The sequence below is a fragment of the Gasterosteus aculeatus genome, chromosome 16, assembly GCF_964276395.1.
Source record: "Gasterosteus aculeatus chromosome 16, fGasAcu3.hap1.1, whole genome shotgun sequence".
Taxonomy (NCBI): domain Eukaryota; kingdom Metazoa; phylum Chordata; class Actinopteri; order Perciformes; family Gasterosteidae; genus Gasterosteus; species Gasterosteus aculeatus.
Window position 1 is genome coordinate 4,814,625 of NC_135704.1, and position 21,704 is coordinate 4,836,328.

The 21,704-nt window shown below is 44.9% G+C and overlaps 1 protein-coding gene and 1 long non-coding RNA gene across 6 annotated transcripts in view; one reads left to right on the forward strand and one right to left on the reverse strand.

Annotated features, from left to right (window-relative positions):
- The window catches only part of adarb1b (adenosine deaminase RNA specific B1b), a 99,978-nt gene that overhangs the window by 28,901 nt on the left and 49,373 nt on the right, over window positions 1-21,704 (forward strand). For 2 of the 5 annotated variants that reach the window (XM_040200822.2, XM_078091405.1), the window contains exon 2: window positions 16,719-16,793. The exons of the other annotated variants lie outside the window; for them this stretch is intronic. The gene's annotated coding sequence lies outside the window, so the exon portion shown is untranslated. The remainder of the gene's footprint in view (window positions 1-16,718; window positions 16,794-21,704) is intronic. 5 annotated transcript variants of the gene reach the window in all.
- LOC120833594 (uncharacterized) lies at window positions 2,270-3,968 on the reverse strand. Its single transcript, XR_005714355.2, has 5 exons — window positions 3,271-3,968; window positions 3,071-3,132; window positions 2,880-2,966; window positions 2,666-2,777; window positions 2,270-2,576 (listed from the first exon to the last, which is right to left on the reverse strand). It is a non-coding gene; the product is annotated as an uncharacterized LOC120833594 (long non-coding RNA).

Consider the following 21,704-nt stretch of genomic DNA (forward strand, 5'->3'; position numbering starts at 1 on the left):
TGATGCTTTCAGGTCCTGTTCAGACTTGTCAAGAGCAGCCTTGAGCTTAATGTTAATGTCCATCTGTTGGTTGATTTTAGTCTCACAGGAGTCCCGAAATAACTGCATCTCGCCCTCGTTGTTGAGGTGTTTTTGAGAGGAAATCTGGAGCAGGTCTTGTGATGCTTTCGGGTCCTGTTCAGACTTGTCAAGAGCAGCCTTGAGCTTAATGTTAATGTCCATCTGTTGGTTGATTTTAGTCTCACAGAAGTCCCGAAATAACTGCATCTCGCCCTCGTTGTTGAGGTGTTTTTGAGAGGAAATCTGGAGCAGGTCTTGTGATGCTTTCAGGTCCGCTTTGATGGCGTTTGTCTCCACTCTCAGTTTTCTCTTCTCGATGTTATTGAGGGCAGTCAATCTTAAGCTCAGCGGCCTTTCTTTGCCACGTTGCTTGAACCTGAGAGCTTGTTCCATCTTCCTCAACTCAATGTCTTGTGTCTTTGTTAGAGCCCTCTCATTTTGAAGTTGTCTCTCCAATTCCAACTCTCTGCTGGTTTCAGCGCACGGTTTTAAATTCTCAGCCTTATTAAGTAGAGATTTGACCTCCTTGGAATTTGAGGCAATTTCTTCCAGCTTTATCTCAATTTGCTCGACGTTGGCCATACTGTTCTTTGCTTGTCTACGTGGTCTCCTGCTCAGTGGGCTTGCCATTGTAACTGGTGAAGTTCTCTCTAAAGCGAACCGATATCCAAACAAAAGTTATATAATCCAAACAGATTATCCGAGCTGTAGTGACCGCTAGAACAGAAGCACTGAACTGAACTGATCTGATATCTGACTTCTGTGATCCTGCATTCTATTTCTATTTTAGAATTAGTTGTTTGTGAGGAGCCGTGCTTTTCCTGCACGTCCTCTTCGCATGTCTGCATGTCTCAGCTGGGCTCAAGCCAGGCCCAAAAGAGTCGGATCCAAGAAGCAGTTTAGCCAATTACTGATTAAAGTGAGTGACAAACGTAGCGCCCCCTAGCTCTCCTGCCATTTTGGTGGAGTGCAATGCCCGAATTCCTAAACGGTTTCCTCTATCTATATATCTCCATATCTATATCTATATCTCTCTCTCTCTCTCTCTCTCTCTCTCTCTCTCTCTCTCTCTATATATATATATATATATATATATATATATATATAGCGACCGCCTAGGGTGCCAAATTTGTGGAGGGCGCCCTCTAGTGGTGCCCCTAAGCATACATCCTTCTCTCAACAACATTTATTAACGAAATAAAATTGAAATAAAACACTGGTGAAATAAAATTATCAATAACAAAAATACATGTGAATAAATGTGTATTGGTGATGAATGGTATTCTGGAAGGCTAATATTTTACATTTTAAAATGTCCAGATGCACTCCAGAAATGTTTGCAGAGACCCTCACCTCCTGAAGAAGGCACAGCTGATCTGCTAGGTTCATCTCTCTGGACCTTGTTTACTTGTTATAGTTATTTATATCTATAAATGCATATTAATGAAGCTATAATCAGCTATTAGTTCAAGATTATGTAAATACACTCAGACTTATGACCTCACACTTCATTCATTCATTCATTGTAAATTACTTTCGACCTCATTCTCGATCGTTTCATAATTTTAAAGAACTCCACTGGTCTGGTTAAACTCTGCTTAAATACAGCTGCAGGTGAAGGGACATCTAGGATCACACACTGCATGAAAAGTGAGATTTTTGTCCCCGTAAACGCCCGTAAATCTCCCTAATTTACGACAGTTTGCGACAATTTGCAACCCGCGCACGTCGCATGTCGGAAACAAACCATGACGTATGTGGAGAGCTTGCGGAGGTGCAAATGGCCCTAATTAGCATATGAATGCAGCGAAACCACGGGGGGCCGAGCGGGCTTGAATATCCTTACTCCTTATTGGATGAAACTTTCAAACAAGTAAAATCACTCGTGATTGGCAGCAAAACCACACCTGGGCAGACCAGGCTTGAGTTTCTTTGCTCATGATAAAGTAAAATCACTCGTGATTGGTTGGCAGATCTGTCGCTATTGGTCACCCGCCTCATTTTATTTATATATCTATATTCATATTAAGCTGTATATTCATTTCATTGTTATCCTATGTAGGCTACTACACTATTATTCGGATACCATCCAGGACATCAATGAATTTATAGAGGAAATGAACATTTGCCAGGAACTTGTTTATGCAAAGAAAGAGCTTTATTAACAACACACAAACAACAACTATATACAAAGTGAGGATCTGCCCACACTTGGGTAAAGGCGGTTTAAAAAACTACAGCTCAGTAAACTGTCCATTTGCTTCCTCTGGGTTGTAGACAGTCACTGGCGGCGTGTTTTCCGAGGCAGGTCTGTTGTGCAGGCGCCTAGTGTGTGTGGCTCTGTATTTCTGAGTTGCCTCTGGTTAGAGGCGTCTACGAAATGGCGGCGACTGTACAATCCACCCCGAGACCCCGCCAACAACGCCATCCCCTCCGTCCGACGTAAGCTCTACCGTGGCGGATTTCCAGAGTTCCACCTCGTCATCAGCCAGCACACATTGTCCCGATTCCAGCAGCTGTAAAAACAACAATGAATCAGTACTGTGCGATGCGTACGGACACATCGATCAATGCACCTGAAAAAAGTCAGCAAATAAACTCTGACCGTCTTTCTTCTTCGACTCCGCGCTGAATCCTTCGCAGCTTCCGTCCGCAATGAGTGTTCCGGCTGAACCTGAAGCTCCTGCGTCCCGTCTCAAAATACGTATTACAGGCGGCTGGAAAACAATAAAATGAGTGTGGTATGAATACAAAAAAATCAAACGCAAGTCACAGTAACATTTAACAAGGAAGGAGAAATAGTAAACTGTGTCACTTACACACAATGACGTCTTTATCTAAATCGAAATCTGGACTTTTGCCGGAGCAAATACGAGGTCACGGCCTCATTATGAGGCGAGATTAGTCTGTGAAAACAAAATGTACAGTTATGATCGGTATCCATCCTATGGTATCTATACGTATATATTTCCTTATACCGCAGAATGAAAGCATATTCTTTAAATCTGACCCTTGCTCCGGTTCGTAGCGCCTGTAAATCGTCTCGGAGTTGTGAAGACGGCGCACCGCTTCCTGTAAACGACACGGCAAAGAAAACGCACTTTAACAAAGCTGTTTCTGCTCACATGTAAGGCTACTAGGCTACTCTTAGCGTTCATTTTTGGCTACGCTACTTTTAGCTTAGCTTGCAGTCATCGAACGTATTCTTACCGCTATCTTAGCATTGTGCACCCGTCTCCTCTTCTTTGAGTCAGTTCCTACAAATCCAGAGCCGCCAACCTCAAGCGAACCGCTCGTTGATATCGGCAGTTTGTTGTTGGAGTTGACGAGACGATCCACTGAGAGCATCAGCAGCTTCTTCTCGTCTGTCTGCGGACTGGCCGAAAGTTGGTGACCGCGGAGAGGAGTTGAAGGCGAGTTGAACGCGAGACGTCGTCCCGCCATTATTCACGAACCAGCAAAAACCAAACAAAGGAACTGGAGATACAGTTCTTCTGAATATAGAATGCTCGTCTTGCAAGTACAGCTGTATGAGTCATGCCTATGACCTAACACGTGATTCGACGAGGAGTCTAAGGGTCCTCCAATCACATACGAGGTTATTGTTATACGGAAGGACTCGCGAGACCAGCTGAGCTCGCGTATGCTCGTCTATAAACGAGACCGGTGTGCCTGCCTATGCTGTGAGTTGAAAGATGAAAGTCCTAAGACCGAGGATAAGAATAAGAGAATAAGGCTGTAACATAACAACAAAATGTGGAAAAAGTGAAGCGCTGTGAATACTTTCCGGATGCACTGTACACAGGTGAAGCCAATCATGAGAAGGTGGCCAGTTGCAAGTTGTTTTCCTCTTTGCATCTTCTCTGAAGACTGGCAACATGGGAGCCTCAAAACAACTGTCAAATGACCTGAAAACAAAGATTGTTCAACATCATGGTTTAGGGGAAGGATACAAAAAGCTAGCTCAGATTTAAGCTGTCAGTTTCCACTGTGAGGAACATGGTGAGGAAATGGAAGACCACAGGCACAGTTCTAGTTAAGGCCCGTAGCGTCAGGCCAACAAAAATCTCAGATAAGCAGAGGCGAAGGATGGTGAGAACAGTCAAACTCAACCCACAGACCAGCTCCAAAGACCTACAACATGATCTTGCTGCAGATGGTGTCACTGTGCATTGTTCAACTATTCAGCGCACTTTGCACAAGGAGATGCTGTATGGGAGAGTAATGCGGCAGAAGGTTGGGGTGCCCAAATTCATGCACCTGCCTACTTTTGTTTTAGTAATTATTGCACACTTTCTGTAAATCCTATAAAGTTCATTTCACTTCTTAAATATCACTGTGTTTGTCTGCTATAGGATATATTGAAATTTCTGTTTTGAACAACAAATGATACATAAAAGAAAATCTTGAAAATGATCAGGGATGCCCCAACTTTTTCATACCACTGTATGAACAAGAGAAAAAAATCAGTCATTGTATTGCCATAATGTATCTGTATTAAAAGATGAACATCAATTGTATGTATTTGCTTTCAGGTGAAGGAGCAACAGACACAACCCGCCCTGATTCTTCACTACAGCCTAATTTATCTTTTGTATTTGTATTTATTCGGCAGGGAATGTGAGAATGTGTGAACAAGGGACACATAAAGACATTTAGCTAATTCATTTGTTGCTGGAGTTCCAAAGTTACTAAAAATGTAACTTTTCTGAGACCATTGTATTGCCTGTAGTACATTTATCAAATAAAGATGTACAGTATAATACATACAAATTTTAGTATTGTATAGGGCAGCCAATGGGCTATAGCCGCCCTGGATTACAGAATGGCACTTATGTCCTGTGTCATCCGCAAACTCGTTATTGCCTGGTGATTTATTTTCACGGATTTAAACCCGGGGTGAAAATAGTCCCACACTATTCGTCTATTTATGCCCCCCTCCCCAATTTTAACTTCATCCCACATCATGGTATAAGTTGATAGCTGTTCTAAAAGGTGGGCTGCATTAAATACAAAATACCAATGCTGTTTTCTTTCCATTAGTAATATTTTAATGAGTAGAATGTTGCCCAAATAACAAGAAGGAGCTGCACTGGCCCATTGGGTCCGTCCTTGATTCATTCCGTCCAGCTGCTAGATAGGATGGATCTTATCTCAGTATGCAAAGGGAACCCAGTTGTGGGAGCCACCTCCTCTAAAGCAGGGGTTTCCATTGTCTGATGCTTCTGAGCCTCCAATCAAACCCAAATAATAAAAAAATGGGAAGTAATGGATTTTATAACTATTTTCATAATTGTCTTCTGTCTTGGTGATAATCTTCCTCTTTTGAAACTAAAACTCCCATAATTTATTGTAGAAATGGAGTATTATGTTACTATTCTGTCCGTAAATTAACAATAGTTTAAGCTGTTCACCACTTAAGCTGCGTCGAAAGTGTTTAACTTGAGCATTTCCTTTTTGCTTTGATCTTGAATAAAACATAAAACTAACTCTCAGGCAAGTTCCTGGGACATATACAAGGACGTCGTGAGGTTTGAGGCACCTTCTGCTTTGCAATAAAGAGCTCGTCGATTGATTGTCACAAATTGTCACAAAGTCACAAATTGCAGCCTTGGCGGTTATTTGTGATTTAACAATGTTTCATCCTGCCACGTCTTCATTCCAGCGGGGTATTTATAGTTGTAGGACTTATGATGTAAATAAGCACAGCTAGCTTCAGTTAATTTGTATGCATTGCTGCTCATTAGAACCGAATACAGGACTCTATTGGAACGTGTCCAAAAGGAGGTCTTTTTGAAATACAAGTTGAAGAAGCCAAGGAATATGTTGGTGTTACTAAGTACTGCAGCAATAATTTCTTACACATCTCTTTTGTTACAGTAATTTGTTTTTGTTTTGATCACAGATCCCGATGCAGCTTCCTTTTCTGCAGTGTATCATGTATGTCGGCCATTCTCACTTGTATTCCTTCGTTTGCAAAGAGGCCACCCAAGGTGCATAGTGCAGTTATGCTGATTTCAGCAATATGTCTTTTCTCTTACTTAGCCTGCACAAAAAGTGTGTGGTTGCATAGTTTATAACAGAAGGGGAGCAGAACGAGTAGAGTTTGACTCAGCAACTTGTTGGATCTCTCTTGATTTAATACCTCCGTAACAACTACGGCCATTAGGTTATGGTCCCCGTCTCTAGTTTCAAGCCGACAGGCTTGGCTCATGATGCCCTGCAGCCTTTAATCCAAAAAGCTACATCCTATCGATGCTGTTGCCGGGCATGTTAAACATGTACTTTCGTACTGTGAGCAGGAATGTTACTTTCAGGGTACAAATTAAAGTTGTGTATGTGAATGACTCCTGGCTGTAAGTTGAATTTCACTAATTAATATGAATTTATTTAATTAGCTTGTCTGTGTTTACACTGAAGGCGCTAAACGTTACTTGCCAGTAGTTCAAATTTGGCAGTCGCCGGCGCGTTGGAGCCCCGCGGCTCGGGCCGGAGCTCGGCTGTGGCCGCTGGACATGAGTGATGATTAGCGTTCGGCACTGAAGTGGTACGTTGGTCTCGCAGGGCTCCGTGACTTGCAGTGGTTTTTCTCTTGTGTGCCAGTATCATCCCTTTTCCAGTAGTTTGTTGCCATGTAGACCTGGCAAAATTCATTTTAAACAATGGAGCAAAGTGGTTCCCTTTTTCTTTTGACCCATCATCGATTTGTGTTTTAATTAAAACAGTTGGACTGACACTTGTCACTCCATTTTGTACAGTTATGGTACAGACTTTGGCATACCCCCCCCCCCCCCCCCGTACTGTTTGGCTCAACACCTACACCCCACCCCTCCCCCCCTTCGACCGGACCGTCAGCGCAGCCATTCCCCCGTTAACAGCAATGGTCTGCCCGTGTTTCGGCGTTGAAGTGGGCCGCACCTGATTTGTGTTTGAGACCCCCGCGTTTTATCGTTGCATGTGAGGGATTTGTAAAAAGCCTTTGGCCATAGTAGAAGAAGGTTTTGAAAGGTTCTTATGACACGTGCATGCTCCCTTCACACAATAATGAAGCGGTAAGGGTGAGGTGTTTTATTTGAGGGCAACGGAGCATTGCTTATTAACCTTTCCAATCTGGAGTTTCCCTGCTAGTCTTGCAAATCTGACCACTTGATCTGTGTTGCACTCGCATGTATCGCTGCTCCCTCTTTCTCTGACAACTGAAAGAGCATCGTAATCATAAGCAAGACCTTTTCTGACATTTTCACAGCGGATCACCAGCAATTTATGGCCATTAGTTACAATATCCAATGCATTTTTTGGGCCACAAAGAGACATTAATCTGGTGCGATCAAACTAACTTTTGGGGGTGATTTAAATAAATTCCGCCGACTGTTTTGTCAATGGCTTGCTTTAAGTTTCTCCGCTCAATCTTTCTCTGGTTTAGGGTAAGACTAATGTGGCAGCGGATGAAGACGAGTGCACATATGCTACATCAACCATGACAATGGCAACAAACAAAAGTGTGGCTGCTGGGGGAATGACTCACCGCTCACGACTCCGACAGAAGGGGCTCCGTTTTAACAGATTTCTGAAGTCAGGCGTTGGAAAATTTGGGGTAAACAATCTAAAAATAGACGCTACCGTGATGGCATGAAATTCCTGTATCTGCAAAGCAGTGCTGTGCTAAAGAGAATAGTGATAGATCTGTGTATGTTATAGTTTACTTTTTTGTCTTTTTGGAAGAAAATAAATAAAACTTAAGGACCGATGGAGACTTCATGTTCCCCCTCAACGTGACTCAATTTGATGTTGTGCAGCACTGGAGACGGAGCGCGCTGCGTCAGCATCCCAGGTCAGGAGTCACGTGACCTGCTCCTCCGGCCTGGCCGGCGGTTTCTCCCGGTGGAGGGGTGAAGGAAACTGGTTTGGGTCTTAAAAAAAACAAAACAAACTGTGGACATTCCCCTTTCAGCTACTGAATCATCCACTGCCATCGCTGAATCACAGAGTTCCCATTCATTGCTGCCAGACAAAACAGCTGAGTGGAGCACCGCACTCTGTTACAGAGTTGTATTTCAGCACCACAATGGGATTCTGGATGTAAGAAATCTTCCCTCGGCTGCTGGTGACTCCGATATCATGCAGCAAAATGCATACCGTCAGAAATGCATACACACAGACTCACGAAGGGAGAGGAAAACACTTAAGCACGCTGAACAAGGAAAGCTTTCTCTGCGATGTGAATGAGTATATGGCTGAATGGTTGAGTGTGTCCTCTGTCTTTGTGAGGTCGGCAGCCCAGGGAAGATCAGGAGGAAGCACGTCAAATAAATGAGCCAGGAAGAAATGGAGGGGGGGAGGAGCTGATGGCTCAGGAAAACCCTCCGCACTTGCTTTAAGGGAATTATCTGAGTGAGTGATTTCCGCAAGGGTCCGAGACTGGACACTCACTTCATGTCACGCACACTGACTGTCCCCCAAGCTCAAGTTCATATTTATTTGATCGTCTCTGCCTATCTGTAGATGCTGCCCTGATGGCCCCGCCCTTTTTACCTCTTTGACTCGGCGTGCAAATTCACGTTTATTTTTGCAAATGCGTTCCTGCATAATTCATCAGCAGGCCGTGGTCATGCCTCGTGGGGGGGCCGACATGTACAGGTTCTTATCCTGCGCTCTCACCTGCTCATCTGTCTCTCTCTGTCACTCTATTTCCTGTCCTGTCTCATTTTGGAATGCAATTATTTGTTGCTCCCAGTTGTGAAATCACAGCAAATTGGTTAATGGTGGAAATTGGGTGTGTTTGCTGTGCCGCGTGCGAGGCTCCAGAAGAAGCCGTCCGTGTCGCTCACTGGTTGCCGTCGCAGCTGGCAAAGCAGGCTTGTAAAATGGAAGCCGTTTGAAAATAGTCACCATGTGTCATCGCGGCGAGGCCACATCACAGCTCCCCGCTTCTTCTCTCTCACTGGTTCTTGTATGTTCAAACGGCACCGTGTTCCACGGTGTCACATGGCTGCCAGCTCTGCATGTAGATGACAAAAAGATCCGTCTCAGTTTTTAACTTGTAGTACATTTTATTTACGCCCAGCTAGCAACTCAAAAAAAAAAAAGGAAGCATGGCCTGTCAGTTGCAGTCAACAAAGATTGGGTGGATGGACACAAGTTGTCCTTAGGTAAAAATGTCGGCAGCTTACTCAAGGTTCCAAGTGGGCTGACTCAATGCTAAAAGGTGGAGTCAAAACACTGCAGACCGATTGGCCAGAAGTAGTTTCACAAGCCGTCCCTCAGGCAGCTGTGACAACTAAAAGCATTGGCAATGTTGCCACCAAAAGTGAGTTGGGTGAAGCCTAAATATGCAGTTGAAAGTTTTGTAATCAGTGTACGTGTTCTGCAGCTGCCAGACTGAGTGCCCTTCTATGTGGGTTGTGATGGCTGGTTGAGACCGGTGGTTGTAGATGGTCAAATACTCTGGTCTCTGTTACCTGTTATTGTCTATATCTATCTGCCTTGTGGAATAACTGTTTTTTTTTTTTTAATTATCCATTCCCACGTAAAACGTGTTTTATTTTGAAATTGGCATTGCATTTTTACAGTTTGAAGAAAATATACCACACATCCCGCCCTCATGTTTGTGCTGACCTTGACTCCCACTGTCGTGTTCTCTGTCCTTGGCCGCCACTCAAGGTTAAGCATTCAGAAAATCCCTTCTCAGTCAAAATAATTACTGTGCATTTGTAGTAAAACTCCTGCCTCATTTAAATGGCCCTGTAGGCGACAGAGGTCATGTTCATGAAAGGCAGATGAACCCAGACTTTTTTACTGAGCATATAAACAGGATTTTCTTCTATCTGTAATAGTACTGTAAAAATAAAATCTAAATATAAGAGTGAGCATCTAAATGAAGCAAAGCCAATTTGTCGGTTCCACTGTTGATTCCTGCCTCAAATTCCTGATCCGAGAGGTAGAGAAGGCCTCGTCTGACACCAAACCGTATTTCCGCACCTTTTTATTGGGGGTTGAAAGAGATTCACATATGTGTTAACCAATCGTCAAGTCGTACAGCCACACACAAAAGCTAACCCTCGCCATGTAGCGCTGCGGCTCCAAAGGGCGCAGTAAAACATGTGGGTGCACTCAAAGGAAAAAGGATAAACACACCGGTGCACGGAATCTACAAAAGCAGTTCTACAGCTTGACTGTATTATGACATTTCTCAGTCAACGGCACAGAAATCTGCAGCATCGCTAATCACGGAGAACTTTTCCTCCCGCTGCGCCCGTTTCCGTCCATCTGAATAACATCTTTTATGATTTTCGTCATCTGAGGTCAGCTTACCTGTCCCAAGTACGCCCCGCAAATACCTCCTCCCAAGTACTCCATCCGCTGGCAGCATCCTAAACACCGCACGGCGGGTTGTCACGGCGACGTGGGTAACGCATGCCCCGCTCTAAAAGGATCCTATCCCTTCAACATTTGACGTGCAACAAAGTAAAAGTAAATCATGTCACGTTTTTTTTTTGACACACATGGCTAACAGACAGGCGGGTTGAAGGACTCATTCCAAGTTTCAGCTCATTGCCTTTTTTAAATTTTGGGGTTTATTCAGTCTGAAGTGAACACTTGACTAGATTGAGCCCAGATTAGAGGCTGATTGCTCTGGTATATTTTCACTCGGGTCAGGAGCGTGTTTGTCTGTGTTTACATGTGGTACCGGTGCAGGAAGAGCGAGCGCTAAACCCTGCGGGCCGCAGAGGATGTCTGCTAACTGAACCCATGTGGTGTGTTGGCCAAGTGTGTACCGTGCAAACCCAGAAACCTGTTCATTTTGAGTCACGGAAGGAACACATGTCAATGGCTCCCTTCTTTGGTTTACGCCTAGTAAACAGTCTTTTGTTTTAGGGGGGATGCTCGCGGCAAGGCACTCGGGGGGGTTGTAAGCTGCTCGCCGCACCACATTGATCCTCGGCCAAATATCTCACTGTAAGTGATCCCGCAAAGACATTCCCATCAGCAACTTTTAGCGCGCTAGCAGGGTCACCATCGCGTCGACGTAGCTGAACCCGCTCGCTAACCTGGCTTTTCAAGGCCTCGGCCTAAAGCCCAGTGCATGGATATCGTGCATGGAGTCAACAGATAACTGTTACATACACGGACAGTCGATAAACAGATGCGCGTATGCACACACACACAGTCTCTCACACACCAGGGGGTCGCAATGTATGTGCTGCAGTCAGTCGAGCGAGAGTGACCTCTTCTAATGCAGCCGCTCTGTTTAGACCCCTTCTAATAAGTGCTTGTGACTCACAATCTATACTGTGTGTGAAGCCGGGGGTTAATCAGGCCGATGGGGTGTTCACTACATTGTGTATGTGTGTGTGTGTGTGTGTGTCGATAGAATGTGCGGCCCGTGTCGGGCTGAAAAATGCAAAGTGGCTCTCAGACATGAATTACCTTGATGGGGTGAAAAATGATCCATGAAGCCTCCACAACGTTTAGCCTCCTGTAGTAATGTCAAGGGTTGCTCTGTGATAGAGTTGTGCCACTAGATTTGCTAAACACTCTATGAAAACAACAAATCGGGTGTTATAATACTTTAGCCCTGTGACCACGGCTGCAATACAGAATATCTTGAAACTATATATGTTATATAACGATTGCTTTTTTTCACCAGCAATGTATGTTTTTCTTCATTTCTTTTCTATTTTTAAGGCCAACTTATGTTAATGTTTCCAGCTCTGTGGCTACGTGGTTAAAGCTGCTGGTCGAAGTGAGGATGAAGTGTGTTGAATAGAGCGAGTCTATTGCCTGTGAGCTCTTACTACAAAAAGAGGGATTGGAAAAGCAAAGTAAAGGTTCTCTGTGTACCTGAAGCAGTTTGTGCTTCCTTTGTGCTCCGCTCACGTTTCACTCTTTGTGGTGTTATTTCTCGTCACAGTGTGCGAGTCCTCGCCCTCCGTGCAAACGACACAATCGTAGAGGCTTTTGTGCAGTTTGATGCAGTCACAAGGCCATGAATAGAATGAAAAAGCTAGCACAAATTGAAGTTCTCTGATACTTTATTTCACAATAAATCAATAAAACAATAGAATCTGTTCCTCCAACACTTTGAACTGCACGTCAGTTTCACAGATTTTTCACTCAGGGCAAGTCAACTGTTTTCACAGTTTATTTCTCAGGACCTGGTACGAGCAATAAGATTGGTTCGAATGAGATTTAAAATACAGGGTTTCTGGTGAAAGTCTTATTTTTCTGCGAGAAGCATCATTCCACATGATCTGGTTGAGGGATGTTCGGAAAGATGAAAATCTGACAGTATTAACATTTTTTTTACTGCTTCTGATATAATAGACGGTTCACATTTGGCCGTTCTTTGAATAAAACATGCTGTTCCAATCCAACAGCAGGTTTTGGGGTTCTGTTTCTCTTCAACGTTAGTCATGAAAAAAAGAAACCTGTTAGCAGTTTTCTTATAAATCAATAAAATGGTTTGGATAGTGTTCCAGTGTTGGCCCTTTTTTGCAATGGCGTACTTTTGACTACTGGCGCTGAATATTTGCCTTCTTTTAGGCACGAAGTCGAGCATCAGCTGAAACCGAACCTTCTGTGGCTCCTTGTGGGGGTTGGGCTGAAACCCGTCTCTTGCTGCCTCTTGCACTGTCAAGACACACCGAGCTGTCAACAGAGGTGTCAAACGCTTTTCTTTTTTCTTTCCCAGCAAGCAAGAAAAGCAGATGGGTAAGGGGAAAAGGATGTGGGGCAGACAGGCGGGAAGCCGAAAGAAACCCGATAGCGGCTAACTGCGTCGGCTACAGAAGGAAGAGACGTGTCTAAATCATGGAGGTTAATCGTTCTTCCTCCCAGGTTCATGACTCGGCTCTGTGCTTTGTGGTGTTTCCAGCAATTCCTTACGTCTCTTGCTTGAAACAACACATTTCAAACACTAGATTCCCAGCCCCGCCTGTGCGATCCCCATTCACACAGCCACTCACGCTTAGCAGGACGTTAGTTCTTCCAAAGAATGCTGAAGCATTTTCAGTGTAAGCAGAAACAAGTCTCCCCCCCCCTCTTTCATCCTAATTCCCAACTTGCCTCCTCCTCCCCCCCGAAAAGTCTTCAGCCGTCACAGCGTCCACACAGAAGTGAAATGTGAGAGGCCTCATTACAGGTATAATGATGCCTCAGAGTTTCACTTCTTTGCACTTCTAGATCCTCTTCATCAGAAACGCTCACGGCGTCAGTGTAGATGACTATCGGCTCATTTCATTGTTAAAGATATAAACCAGCTCAAGCCTCAAATTTCATTTCTATCGGTGCAATCAGCTGATGGAGTTATCATAAATCAACTGTTAGTTTTCAGTTGGTGTGTGAGTACAGTTGCAAGACTCTTCATCTATTCATTCACGGCCTCGTCCGTGAAAAGGCAGACACCGCATGCTGTAAACAGACGCAAGCAGAGGAGTAACCATGGTGACGGTCACCTTCTCCAGTCACCTCACCTGGCAAATCTTCATCACCTATATTTATACTAACATATCAATACATCAGAGGTTTGAAGATCTCATCACTTAAGAAAGGTATCTGAGCGGGGTCACGGTTACTCACCCCGAGGTCGCTGAAAGTCTACACTTGCCGTCCATCCGTCATTCATGTAACTGAAAGCTGCTTCGTGTTTACTCACGCGCCACACGACACCCTGACGCCGTCCGCTAGCAACGAGATCCGGTGTTTTCTGAACGCCAGTATGCACCAGGATATATATATATATATATATATAATATATACACACACACACACACGTGTATATAGGCCCTGCAAAGAATGTTTTGCTCTTCTTGCTGTGGAACGTCTGTGGAATCTGAGCACAACCTTGACGCATTTCCTGGTTTTTCGTGCTTTTACTTTGACATCAGCAAGTCCGATATAATCTTCTAGATTTGTATTTATCTTTTGTCAGCGACTGTAAAAAGGGGAAAGGTTAAATTCACCGCTAAACATGTCCTGTTTGGGGGAATAGTACAACATGGACTGCATTTCTGATCAGCTCGCTCCGCATACTTTCCTATAAATACTGTAAAAGACGTCACCTTGTGTTTCTCGGCCCAAAGCCAGTCTGAAGTGAGACTGCAGAGGGAGTCTGCATGTGGAAGGGACCCGTTGATGAACTGATGTTGTAGTTTTTCTTTTCTAATGGACCGCAGCAGCCTCTCCCCTCGACCAGCACCATTTTGGGTTTCCGCCTCTGGGAGCTGCCATGTAAGAAATGCAAGTGAACTTCTTCCCTTCCTCTGGAAACGGGGTTAATTGCGCAGTGTTGAAAGTTCGGATTAGCTCAGGGCGGACTGAGCGAGCAGCGGTCGCCACTCGTTTTAAAAAAAAAAAAAAAATTAAAAGAATCTGCCTTCAGCGTTCACAAATTAAAAAGGCTCTCCAACATGCAAAGCTCTTTTAAAATATTAGCAACCCAAGTGTTGTGATGAAGTGATTCATCGTAATTTAATTGCTTACTGGCTTTTGTCTTTAATGCACCATGATTGACACGATTGACCGCCATGTTTGGCTGCTTATGTGGAACACACGAGTCGTATGCAACGAGGTCTGCAGCTGCTGGGAGAACCACATCATGCGGATTCTTCGAGGGTCATCTCTGGGACACGAGTCACTCCCCTCCATTACAGCAAAGTACTTCTAATCAGGCCCCCACCTTGTTACCGGGGGCTGTTTCCCCACCGACATGCTCGTCGTTTAGCAGCAGGCGACCTCTGCTGTCCCCACCAGCCCCTTTGGATTCTATCCAGAGTGTCTTCTCCTTTTTCCGATTCCACAATCGGAATCCAAAGAGCAGATAACAGTGGGTGAACGTTCTCAGATTGATTGCTGAATTAGCCGTGTGCACTTTTTGCCCGTGGAGACTTAGCGTGGCCCGTCCTCCTCTTCCGCTGCATTACTCCGTCACAAGTCACCAGCCAGAGGAAGCGCTAGGTGAGTCATAGCGGCTCGCAGCTGACTTGTTATGTAACATTGGGTTCAGAGAAGACGTCTGACTCTCTTGTAGATACAGTAAGTAGGCAGATGGAGCTCAACGCCACAAAGTCATGTCTGATACTCATACTGCACATCTTGAGGCGACCACCTAAACTGGGACAGTCAGGACCAAGACCAGGGTGTTGGGGGGTTGACCGAGGCTTAGGAAATGAAGGGAAGGAGCTTTAATGAGGTTATATTTTTCACAATAATTCTTTATTCATTCATTTTAGTGCTGTATCAATAAGTGTTATAGTTTGGTATAGTGTTGCTTTTTAAATGACAAAGATGGCGAGGACATCATTGTTAGACGCAGAGCGCTTTTTTTCGATGTCTACGAGCCGGTCTATGTTCGGGTTGTTATGATACGCAATATCTGTAGAAGTGAGAAGCAGCTAAGCTGTTTTTTATAATGTTGCTGCATTCTGTTTTTCCCCATTGGATGCCATAAATCCCCCAGAACATGCAACGGACCGGCCTCTTGGCATGATGTGTAAATTCAAACTAACTTTTCAGAAGGTGACTCCTGAGCACGAGGTCCTTCTGGCAGCTCAGAGGTGTAGAACACCTTGGTGGGTGTCCTGAATACAGATGATGGAGACACACACACACACACACACACACACACATTCATATCCACAGGACGCAGTAGATTTATAGTGTCTTTTTTTTTGGGACATATGGGCATGTGGATCCCATATGGTCTGCAGGAGTTACCCGTCTTTACACTTTTCAGGGTGCAACTGCTCTGCTAGAAAGATTTTTAATAAATTAGATTTTCTGGATTTGTTTGAGTAGATGATGAGGTTTTACAGGTTATACTAATACGTATGGTAATAATGGTACGTGATCCCCCATTGTTCATGTATGTTACATGCATTTAATGTGCGCCTGAACCTAAATACATATCCTTTGCTCTTTTCTTTTTTTCCTCACTTGGTTGGTTGGGTAGAGAAACATATCTTGAATTTCATTTATCTAGCCAGTGTCACCTCAGATGTTGCTTGTGTTTTTGGGGGAAAGGGAGGGTCCTTTTACCAGCACCTGCTCCTTTCCCTCCTCACCCCTGTGGAGCTTCAGGCTGTTACCTGCCTCTCCGTCGTGCTGCTGGTCCTAGGCCAGCCGCCGCGCTGAGGAGGGCCGACCCGTCCGCCTGCAGAGACTTCTTTGTTGTTTCATTTTCGTCGCCACTTTTGGGTGGAACGTGCAGCCTCTGCTCCAAAAAGTCACAAGTCAGCTTCTTTTCAAGAGCCAACTTGTGACTTGTGTACCCTGTGCGTGATAACAAAAGCCTTAAATGATGAAAGAAATGCCTCCTTTCCGTCTGCTTCACTGCAGGGTGTTTGAATTGACCGGGTGCTGTGCAGTTGTAGAACACAACACATCAGCGGGCAGCCTTCTTTCCACGGCCACTTAACTAAAACTATTCATTCCATAAACTTCTCTTTGTAATATAAGGTTACACATGTTTGTTTCTCTTTTTGTGCTAAAAGAAAAAAAAATGAGGTTAATTTTGTTTATCCATTAATCTGTTTCTTTTCATTTTTAGCTGCTCTTTAATTTTAGTTAAACAGTAACATACACCTTGTCCACATACACCGAATGAACGAGTCCAGAATACTTCACATCACACATGTATCAATGATCTTCTTTTCTCGCAGGCGCGTGGTGGGGAGTCCGGACCGCGAAGGATTGGCACATCTAAAGCGTTTTCCCCGTGACTGCTCAGTGGAACGGTGAGTTCAGGAACGGCACTCGGCTGGCACTCGCACGCAGTGTGACCAATGGGTACAGCGCCGTGTGTTTGGTCGACCAAGTGAAGCCCGACGAAGTGCAAAGAAGGTCCGACCAACTGGTTGGGAGAAAATAATCTAGGCTGCATTTCCGTTGAATCAACAGACGTGTTTGTGGACGGGGAACGCTTAGTGTGGCTGTAATCCGCCCAGCGTAGTTTCTAATGCGATGTTTACATTTTTTTTTAAACGCTGCGTTGCTGGAGAAGCGGCTATCGCTGCTGAAACGCCGTTAATGTGCCCAAGCTGCAGAGGACTGACTCATGACTCTGTGACCCTGCAGTCACTCCAATTACATAATGAGCAGAATGAGGCGTACGGTTACCAATCGCACTGAGGGGAAGACGGTTCATATTCAGTCGCAGACGCTGCACCCCGGCGACCTGGAAGGGAATCTCTGCCGTTCCCATCTCCCTTCTCCTCCCTGCACCATCTGAAGACTTTCACAAGTACAATTCATATCTGTGCGCCAGTGTGGCTATTTTTAGATGGGCTCAAATATCAGGGGATCCTGGACTCCTCTATTTCATTCTGTTTCTCTCTCTGCCTGTCTCCTCCACTTACCCCCATCCGATTGCATTTCAAAAGCCCTGCCTGTGTTTGTGTGTGGACGGTTCATTGCAGCGCATGGAGACACATGCGGTGCACACAGTTTGAACGTATGCGTCTCCCTTTTGTCCTTTTCCTGTCGGGATGGCTGGCTCACTCAAGGTGAAGATGGGCTACTACTACTGGGCCTGTGAAGCTGATTGCGTAATCGCCTGTGTGTCTCTGAAGGACAGTCTGATAAGGATGACCTCGAGTCCTACACATGGTGAGACAGGATATCTGGACCACCCTGTATTTATTTTAGTACTCACCTTCATGGAAGGGACGATAATAAATCCTCGCTTACAATCGTTTTAGTTCTTGTTGTTTTTTTGTTTGACATTTTCCCGAGCGCCATTGTTCATGGGCGAGCCGGAGACGCCACCGGCACCTGTGGCGTTGGTAACGAGAGGAGACATTCATCGCCTTCACTTGCGCTTCTCTTAAAGATTCTTGGTTTTCCTGCTAGAGGAGGGGAGGGGGGTGGTTAGAGATGATGGGGGGGGGTCGGACTGTGCCCCGTGGCGCCCAGATAGTGGCACCACGCTTTTTGCAGTCAATATGTGCAGGCAGCATGACAGGAAGCAGTAAGTAAGCTCTTACAATGTCCTATTTTTAAGTATGTATTGATACTACAAATATCCAAATTTGTGTGTTATCCGGGTTTTGCCGTGCGTTTTTAGTATCAATACACCGTTATTTACATCATCGACCCACAAGCAGCCCTTCACCTGCAGAGGTGCAAGCCAAACCCGCCGTGGCGGCGGGCACCCGGTTTTCTTGCGTCCCGGCGCCCCGTTCAGGTCCTCCACTGAATATTTAGCGCGCTGTTTGTGGCTCTCTGGCAGTGCGTTGCTGCTGGTGCTAGTCAGAGACGGGCTTTGGTCGAGCTTGTGGTCCTCGTTTTTACACAAGCATAAGACAAGGTAGACGTTTTTCTCCCATGATGTATTCATACTTAAACCAACTGTGAAATTCTGTAGAGGAGAACTGAGAAACCCTCCACGGTGCTCTTGAATATCTGCTGCCTTTCTCTTGGTGCATTTCTTCCTCTTGGTGTCTTTGCAGCAGGTCACATTGATTCCCTCCATTAATGACACAGTGTTTGGTCCTGATGATAATGACGAGGATCATGATGAAGGCAACCACTCACTAACAACACACCATATTATATCACATCATGTTGCTGCTACGAGGTCGGCCGCCTCGGGTGATTTATACCACATCCATACCGCCAGGAAGTAGGCCGGCAATATTTCACGGGTGTCATGAGCACCCCGGGTTTTTCTTTGTTTGAATGTGTGAATCTAAGCACCAGTGAAATGGGAGCGGCTGGAAAGGATGACCTTTGGTCTGATGCCTCAGGGTGGAGTGTGTCGCTGTCACAAAATAGAGCTGGGCTACCTATGAAGCTGAGAGGAGACTAGATTAGAGTTTATCTCTACTCCCCCTCCTTCTGAGGACACACGTATGGCCAAGAACACACACACACATACACAAACACACAGTGTATTTACTGAATGCGTGACCAAGGTTTTTGGCTCAATCAACAGCAGCCGGGGGCTTCGCTGAAATCTTTTCAATCTCTTGCTTTAGTTTGAGCATTTCAAGCTGAGGCATTTCAAAATTCTGCACCAGTGGAATCCTGAGCTTATATTTAATGCCTCGGCAAACCCTTCTGGACAATGATGTGGAGGTTCTGCTGACATTTTGATACCGAATCTGCTAGATTGACGTACATAAGTGAAGTGTTTTTGAAACGTCTTTCTGTGTTGCCTTTGATTATCTTACTGAAGCATTTAATGAGTTCCAGCCCCTTCGATATTAAAAAAAAATCCTGTAATAATTGACAAATGATGTCGGCCTCTCACAGGTTTTCACGTTCAGATTGGACCCATTGATGAATCCTGCAAAAAAGCTCAGCTTTGACCCCTCTGGTGTCAACCCCAATATACCCTTATATATATATATATATACTTAGCTCTCCAAAGTGACCAGCAGAATGTGCCCTGGAGGCCAAGCATCACCGGTAAGGTTTGAAGAAAGTGGAAGACTTTTTTTTCCCCCAGAGCAGCTTATGAGGTCTGCATGAACAAACGCTCAAGGTTTAAATGGGACATGAGTTTCCTTAATTTGGCGTCCGTTCAATGAGATCCTTCCAACATCCATCCTCTCCTCGTTGTTGTTGGAAAGCGACTGACTCCCTGTCTGGTTGAGTTCAGTTACGCCATCCATGTTTTGATAGAATTATGTTACTGTCGTTGCCGCAGATGCTCCGGCGCCATATGTTCCGTGTGAGCCAGTAGCCAGAGTGCTTCGACATCACCGCTGCCACGCTGATTAGCATGTATTTCTGTGTGAAGAGCCCATCTGGAGAGTACCTGAGTTCTTTCACACTTCTGCACCCACGTTCTGTTCGTCTTGTTTCTCACCGTCGTCGTCCTGTTGTTGTTGTTTTTTACTCTCGCTTGCCCCAGTGCATCACATGGCACATGCACTCTGGTTCCCGTCCACCCCTGCCTGTGACCGGACGGATCCGCTGTCAAAGTCCACGTTTGTTTTGGAGCTCGGTGACTGGAAGCCGGGGGGCCAGATGTGAAAACAATGCGTCCGCTCGGGCAAAAGCCGCGACGCAGGCTGCTGCTGTCGCTGATAGCGTGGGTTCGATCCCCGGAGAGCATGTCTGCTCACCGTCTCTGTGACATCTGTTTTGCTCTGTGCAAACTGCAGATAGGACGCGGTGCATCTGGAGGGGCGACAAGACGTCATCCATACGACTACAATAGCAGGGCCGTGTTTACGGATCTCCACGGGAACCTGGGTGCTGTGCACTTTGAGGATGAGTGAGGACCTGACATGTTGTGCACGTAGCAGGAGTATGTTTATACCTTTTTTGGCGTTATGGTGAACTGATTGATGCTGGAATCCTGAAGCCAATATTATTCTCTTTGGAAACGCAGCACTGGTTATATAACAAGTTTAGTGTGTGTGTGGTGTTTTTTTTGAGTGCGGCAAAAACAATATCGCATGTGATTGAGTAGTGTGTTTATTTTGGTTTAATGTTCGCTAACTAGCGTACCACAGTCGTGAGGCAGGATTGAACTTGTTTTAAGAAGTGATTGCTGACCTGATGGGAAAATGAGTACAGTTCCAATCAAAATGATTCAAGCCTCATGGTACATTAGGTTTATTGGTCAAAATACACATTTTGGATACTTGAATAATGTTGTGCAAATACCAACTTAGGACAGCAACTTTGTTTCATTCAGTAGCAATAATATTGTAAACGTAGTATAATGGTTTACTTTTTGGGACTTCAGGTAAACAAGCAGCAAAGGTAAGAACAAAACATGCCGCAAATGCCTGAAACCGTGTCTATTTTATTTTTTTAATATTATTTCATGAAATATCCGGACATCCCGGTTCCAATAGTGAACGCAAGGATACACAAAGCTCAGCTGAACAGGTGGAGGACTACTCTGGTCTAGTGGCTGTGATACGTTCACCACAGGTTGCTATCAATTCTAAAAATAAGCACATTTGTTGAATTAATTCAAAAATAATTTTGCGGCCACAATGGCCTGCAGACCCTGGAGATAGCTGTACCTTTCCCCGCTAATCAGCCTCCACGCCGTATTATCAGATTGTTTTGGTCCAAACCAATTTTCTTTACAACCCGACTGCTGTTGCTGCCGTTACTGAAACCGCCTTCACGCCCAGCAGGAGAAGAGCTGTGATTTCATCTGCCTCACCTTGATCAGATTACACACTGGAATTAAGATAATTACAGCTGTCGCTGATTAATGGGCGACTTAGTTATAATTATCACCCTGGATATGGCGAGACTGTAGGTAGGTGTGTGTGTGGTGTGTGTGTGTGTGTGTGTGTGTGTGTGTGTGTGTGTGTGTGAGGCAGAAAAAGACAGTGCATTTGTTAAGATGTGCGTACAAATCTCACGTGTGCATATTCTTCCGTGTGTGTGTGTGTGTGTGTGTGTGTGTGTGTGTGTGGCGCTGAAGTACAACAGAGAATAAGTAGTTGAATCATTATTTTAGAAATGATCATTTGTGTGCTCAGAGGAGACTGTTGTGCGCTGCTGAGTGTAAGAGCTGGTAAAACCCAGCATTAGCACACTAAAGTAGTATTATTGTATGAACTTTATTCAAATGACACACAGGGAGAGTAACTCGCACACACATTTTGGCCCAAGATTTCATCAATGTGCTGAGGACTTCCTACTTAATCAGTCATCATAGCTGTGCACAT